Source organism: Chlorocebus sabaeus, chromosome X, assembly GCF_047675955.1.
Source record: "Chlorocebus sabaeus isolate Y175 chromosome X, mChlSab1.0.hap1, whole genome shotgun sequence".
In the NCBI taxonomy this organism is placed as follows: domain Eukaryota; kingdom Metazoa; phylum Chordata; class Mammalia; order Primates; family Cercopithecidae; genus Chlorocebus; species Chlorocebus sabaeus.
The window spans coordinates 111,507,410-111,514,282 of NC_132933.1; the positions used below are offsets into that span (position 1 = coordinate 111,507,410).

General features: G+C 48.6%; 1 pseudogene; it reads left to right on the forward strand.

Moving 5' to 3' along the window:
• The first annotated feature begins 1,656 nt into the window (after window positions 1–1,656).
• Window positions 1,657–4,361, forward strand: LOC119622017 (protein shisa-5 pseudogene; annotated as a pseudogene).
• Window positions 4,362–6,873: the final 2,512 nt, after the last annotated feature.

Consider the following 6,873-nt stretch of genomic DNA (forward strand, 5'->3'; position numbering starts at 1 on the left):
GGCCATGGTACCCAGATATTTGGTCAAATATCAGTCTAGATGTCACTGTAAAGGTATTATTTATTATTTTTTATTTTTTATTTTTTGAGACGGAGTCTCGGTCGCCCAGGCTGGAGTGCAGTGGTACAATCTTGGCTCACTGCAAACTCCACCTCCCGGGTACAAGTGATTCTCCTGCCTCAGCCTCCCGAGTAGCTGGGATTACAAGTGTGCACCACCACACCGGCTAATTTTTTTATTTTTAGTAGAGATGGGGTTTCACCATGTTGGCCAGGCTGGTCTCAAACTCCTGACCTCAGGTGATCCACCCGTCTCAACCTCCCAAAGGGCTGGGATTGTGGGCGTAAACCATCGTGCCCAGCCGTGTAAAGGTATTTTTTAGATGAGACTGATATTTGAATCAGTAGACTGAATAAAGTGGGTTAGCCTCCATATTGCAGGCAGTCCTCATCCAGTCAGTTGATGACTTTAAAACACTGAGGTCTCTCTAGGAAGAGGGAATTCTGCCTCCAGACTCCCTTCAGACTCAAGACTACAACATCAACTTTTCCTTGGGTCTCCAGCCTGTCAGCCAGCTTGTCCTAAAGATTTTGGACTTGCTAACCCCACTATCATGCAAGCCGATTCCTTAAATACAAACATACTCTCTCTCTCTCCCCCCCCATATACACATACCCGTGCATCCTATTGGTTCTGTTTCTCTGGAAGACCTTGACTAATACAGTCTTTCCTGCTCTGCGCTCCCATAACCCTTATTGTATATCCATCTTTACCTGTCTTGTATGATATGTTAATCAGACACAGGTCGGTTTTGTGTGTGTTTTTTTTTTTTTTTTTTTTTTTTTAGACAGAGTCTCACTCTGTCACTCAGGCTGGAGTGCAGTGGTGCGATCTTGGCTCACCTCAACCTCTGCCTGCCGGGTTCAAGCAATTCTCCTGCCTCAGCCTCCTGAGTAGCTGGGATTACAGGCCTGCACCACCACGCCCAGCTAATTTTTGTATTCTTAGTAGATACTGGGTTTCACCATGTTGGCCAGGCAGATGTCAAACTCCTGGACCCTAGTGATCCTCCCACCTTGGCCTCCCAAAGTGCTGAGATTACAGGCATGAGCCACTGTGCCTGGTCCACAGGTCAGTTTCCTCCATAGCTACACATCCACTGAGGGCAGACCATTTCTCCTTGTCTGCACGCTCCATGGAACCTAGTGCCTTTTTTTTTTTTTTTTGAGAGACAGGGTCTCACTCTGTCACCCATACTGGAGTTGCAGTGGCATGATCATAGTTCATTGCAGCTTGGAACTCCTGGACTCAAGTGATTCTCCTGCCTCAGTCTCTTCAGTAGCTAGGACCACAGAGGTGCACCACTATGACTGGCTAGGTTTTAAATTTTTTTGTGTGTGGAAACAGGGTCTCACTGTGTTGCTTAGGCTGGTCTTGAACTCCTGGGCTCAAGCGATCCTCCAATCTCAGCCCTTCAAAATGCTGGGATTATAGGCATGAGCCACCTTGCCTGGCCTCTTAAAAGTCCTGCTCCATCAAGAAAGGAGATGCCCCAAAGCACAGGCAGGAGAACTAGAGAAAGGGAGAGCTTGAACAGCATCAAGGGAGAAGGAGCCAACCCAGAAAGGAAACCCATGGCAGGGGTTACCAACGCAGATGCCTCCAGGGCTGGACAGGTCATGTGGGTGGAGGAAGCAGCAGAGAACAGATGAGGGTGGGATTGGGTGATCGGCATGGGTTCCCCATGAAGGGCCAGCCCCTTATTTCCCTATGGGAATATAGGCACAGTGATGCCAGCTTTTTCAAGAGAGGCTGGAAATCCAGATTTTTGTGTAAAATGTCCCAGTTTGTAACTGTTGGCAGCTAATTCTGATTATTTCAGTGCACTGTTTGTGTCTAGAAGGCTTCAGGGCTACTGGTACTGTTCTGTTTTTCAGGTCGAGTTGATGGGTACGTGAGTGTTTGGTTTTCCTGTATTTTTCTTGCCTTATAGAAATGTAAATATTGGCCGGGTGCGGTGTTTCACGCCTGTAATCCCAACACTCTGGGAGGCCAAGGTGGGTGAATCACCTGAGGTCAGGAGTTCAAGACCAGCCTGGCGAACATGGTGAAACCTCGTCTCTACTAAAAATACAAAAATTAACCACGTGTGGTGGTGCATGCCTGTAATCCCAGCTACTCAGGAGACTAAGGTAGGATAATTGCTTGAACCCCGGGGTGGGGGCAGAGGTTGCAGTGAGCCAAGTTTGCGCCACTGCGCTCCAGCCTGGGTGAAAAAGCAAAACTCCGTCTCAAAAAAAAAAAAAAGAATATTTTAAATATCATTTCATATGTATTCAAAATTAAGTTGAGAACTCTCAAAACCCTTTCTGTGAGTTCAGTTTTGCCGGGAGACCACCCATTTGCATCCCCTGCTGGGTATTAGCTTGTTGCTTTGCAGTACTTGTCGATTAAATGAGGTGTGTGGCTATACACTTTCACTTGAATATTAATCAGTTAAGTGTTACTTTGTGCTGAAAATAGAAAAAGTCAGCAGTGCTGTTTCTTCTACAAGAATTGTTCTGTGAAAGGAAAAATGTTGCAGCTCACCAACTGCCGCCCACTCTTTCCTCTCTGGAATATTTTTGAACCTATCATGTGTTACCTTTCACACAACTTGATATTGAATATAAGAAGAAATATTAATCATTCTGTATAAACCAAAGTCTGACTTCAAACGTACACATGATTTTGATAAAGTCTGTATGTGTGTATATGAAGGCACAATTTGCATCTCAGAATCTAAGAGACATCTAAATACTGGCACCAAGGATATATAGCTGTCTTTGGTTCCAAAGTTGTCCAGCACATATTTTGGATGAAGTAACTATGAGTCACTTGCAGCCTGGAACAAGTTACTTCACCATTCTGTGCCTCAATTTCCTCACTTATAAGTTTCTAGGCTGGGTGCAGTGGCTCACACCTATAATCGCAGCACTTTGGGAGGCTGAGGTGGGAGGATCACTTGAGCCTGGGAGTTCGAGACCAGTCTGGGCAACAAAGCGAGACCTCATCTCTATTAAAAAATAATAATAAAATAAATAAATAAAATACATTTCTACATATGTGTGATACATTATTTTATCTAGGTGGCAGAAGTAAACCACAGAGGAGGAAAGTACCAAATCAAATCAAATCATTTTACTCATTCAAGAGATGTTTATTGGACGAGTGCGGTGGTTCACGTCTGTAATCCCAGCACTTTGGGAGGTTGAAGCGGGTGGATCACCTGATGTCAGGAGTTCAAGACCAGCCTGGCCGACATGGTGAAACCCTGTCTCTACTAAAACTACAAAAAATATTAGCCGGGTGTGGTGGCATGCACCTGTAATCCCAGGTACTCGGGAGGCTAAAACAGGGGAATCGCTTGAACCCGGGAGATAGAGATAGCAGTGAGCCAAGATCGCGTCACTGCACTTCAGCCTGGGTGACAGAGTAAGACGCCATCTAAAAAAAAAAAAAAAAAAAAAAGGATGTTTATTGAACACCATGCTAAGTAAGTAAGTAAGGGCTCTGGGGAAGACAAAAAAGTTTAGGACATGGCCTCTACTGTCATGGAATTGGAGAGACAAGATACACACACAAAATATTATGACACAACATGAGGCAATATGTATTGCCGGCCATCTAGACTGTGAGCTCCTCTACGGCGGGGCCTGCATTATATTCATCTTTGTAAATGTGGAGCAAATGAATGAATAGTACCAAAAGCACAGTAGCTATTCTAAGGAGGAAGATGCCATCGTGGACTTGAAAGTTCGTGAAGCGGTCCTTCCTGTGACTGACGTCATCGGGAGATTTGCTTTCCTTTTCTCTGAAAGAAGAGGAAATTGAAACTGAGTGGCCCATGATGGAAAGAGGGGAAGTCTAGGGGTACAGGAAGCCCCTGGGTGAAGTCAGAGGCTAACGTGGGGTTCAGAGCGACCGTGGCCGTGGGCCTGACCATCTTTGTGCTCTCTGTCGTCACTATCATCATCTGATTCACCTGCTCCTGCTGCTCCCTCTACAAGATGTGCCGCTGACCGTGTCCGGTTGTGACCACCACCATGTCCCCCACTGTGGTGCATGCCCCTTACCCTCAGCCTCCAAATGTGCCACCTAGCTACCCTGGACTACCAGGGCTACCACCCCATGCCCCCCTCCCCCAGCCAGGAATGCCAGCAGCACCCTACCCAATGCAGTACCCATCACCTTACCTGGCCCAGCCCACAGGCCCGCTGGCCTACCTCGAGACCCTGGCTAGAGGAGCAGCCACACCCTATCCCACCAGCCAGCTTCCTTCCAACCCGGCCTACATGGATGCCTCGAAGGCGGCCCCCTGAGCGTGCCCCGGCCTCTCTGGCTGCCACTTGTTCATGTCATGTGTGTGTGAGTGGTGTGCAGGCACGGTTCCTTACACCCCGTGTGTGCTGTGTGTGTCCTGTCTGTATATGTGGCTTCATCTGATGCCTACTAGGTGGGGAGTGATCCTTGCCAGAGTGGGCTAGGACCAGACTTTGTTCTCTTCCTCACCTGAAATTATGCTTCCTAGAATCTCAAGTCAAACTTGAAGAATGGGGTGGTTGGGGCACCCTGGGAGGTGGCCCCTGAGAGGTGGGGGGCTCTCCAGGGCACATCTGGAGTTCTTTTCCAGCTTACCCTAGGGCGACAGAGTGTGGCCTGTCACACTAGGATGGCGCAGCTTTCTGTGAGTATTTTGCAGATGTGTCCTGATTTCAGCAGCATAGCCAGCTGCCACTTGAGGCCATAGCTTGTCCCCAGAGTTGGGGGTACCCTTTGCAGAGCCAGAGACATAATGCAGGTAAAGCTTGGGATCTGACCAAGTTGGGCTTTGATCCTTTGGGCTGATGTCCCATTGCTCCCTGGAGCCTGTGTCATGCCCACTGGGGGTCAGGCAGCCTCCTGAAGCCAGAACACCTCAGGCAGAGCCCTGCTCACCTGAGAGCTGTCTGCCTGGACTGTTCCTGTCCCTGCATCCTCCCTGGGACCACCTGGAGGGCCACATCCACACCCAGCCTAGCTGCCCACGGGGAGCTCTCCTGCCCTTGCTGGCCCTGCCCTTCCCACAGGTGAGCAGGGCGGCCTGTCCACCAGCACACTCAAGCCTCTTCCCTGCAGTGTTTTCGTTTGATTTTAGCCAAACGTTTTGCCTATTTTCTGGGTTTTCTTGTTTGTTTCTTTTTTTTTTTTTTTTTTTTTTTTTTGAGACAGAATCTGGCTCTGTTGCCCAGGCTAGAGAGAGGGCTATGGCACGATCTCGGCTCACCGCAACCTCTGCTTCCCAGGTTCAGGTGATCCTTCTGCCTCAGTCCCCCTAGTAGCTGGGATTACAGGCACGTGCCACCATGCCTGGCTAATTTTTTTTTTTAGTAGAGATGGGGTTCCGCCTTGATTGCCAAGCTGGTCTAGAACTCCTGACCTCAGGTGATCCACCTACCTTGGCCTCCCAAAGTGCTGGGATTACAGGTGTGTTTTCTGTTTTAAAACATGATAGGTGAGGCCGGGCGCAGTGGCTCAAGCCTGTAATCCCAGCACTTTGGGAGGCTGAGACAGGCGGATCACAAGGTCAGGAGATCAAGACCATCCTGGCTAACACGGTGAAACCCCGTCTCTACTAAAAAAAAAATACAAAAAACTAGCTGGGCGAGGTGGCGGGCACCTGTAGTCCCAGCTACTCAGGAGGCTGAGGCAGGAGAATGGCGTAAACCCAGGAGGCGGAGCTTGCAGTGAGCTGAGATCCGGCCACTGCACTCCAGCCTGGGTGACAGAGCGAGACTCTGTCTAAAAAAAAAAAAAACATGATAGGTGATATGAGACTGAAACCCCTGGGTTGTGGAGGGAAATTGGCCCGGAGGAGAGGAATAACCTGGCTAATGTGAGAGTTTCTGCTTCCCCTGACACCGGCTTCATGGAATATGCAACTCCTGTACCCCAGTCCATCCAGTGTGTTCTGGCAGCAGGGACACCTGGGCCAAGGGGCTGTCTGGACCAAAGGTGTGGTGTGGGGCCCTGGATGGCAGCTCTGGCCCAGACATGAATACCTCGGTGTTCCCCGTCCCTCTGTTACTGTTTCACCAGAGCTGTCTCGTGGAGGGAAAATCGATAAGCCAAGGTCCTAATTAGACATGGGGCTGAAATGCTTTCTCAAGTTTTGAGGCTCAAGTATTTAATGCAATGAAAATTTAAGGGCCAGGCATGGTGGCTCATGCCTGTAATTCCAGCACTTTGGAAGGCCGAGGCAGGAGGATCATATGAGGTCAAGAGTTCGAGACCAGCCTGACCAACATGGTGAAACCCCATCTCTACTAAAAATACAAAAATTAGCCAGACATGGTGGCAGGCGCCTGTAATTCCAGCTACTGGAGAGGCTGAGGAAGGAGAATTGCTTGAACCTGGGAGGCAGAGGTTGCAGTGAACTGAGATCGCACCATTGCACACCAGCCTGGGCAACAAGAGCAAAATTTCATCTCAAAAAAAAAAAAAAATTTAGTATGGGCACGGTGGCTCACGCCTGTAACCCCTGTCTCTAACTAAAAACACCAAAATTAGCCGGCTGTGGTGGCATGCACCTGTAGTGCCCGCTACTGGGGAGGCTGAGGCAGGAGAATTGCTTGAACCCAGGAGGCAGAGGTTGCATTGCTGGATATCGTACCACTGCACTCCAGCCTGGGCTGCAGAGTGAGACTCCAACTCAAAACAAACAAACAAACAAACAACCAAAACAAAAAGAAAGAAAAAAATTTAATCAGTCCTATATAAGCAAGATCAGGCCTTATACTTAAAAAATTCTTGGTGGAGAACTGCAGCCTAAAACCAAAGTTTCAATCCCCTTCT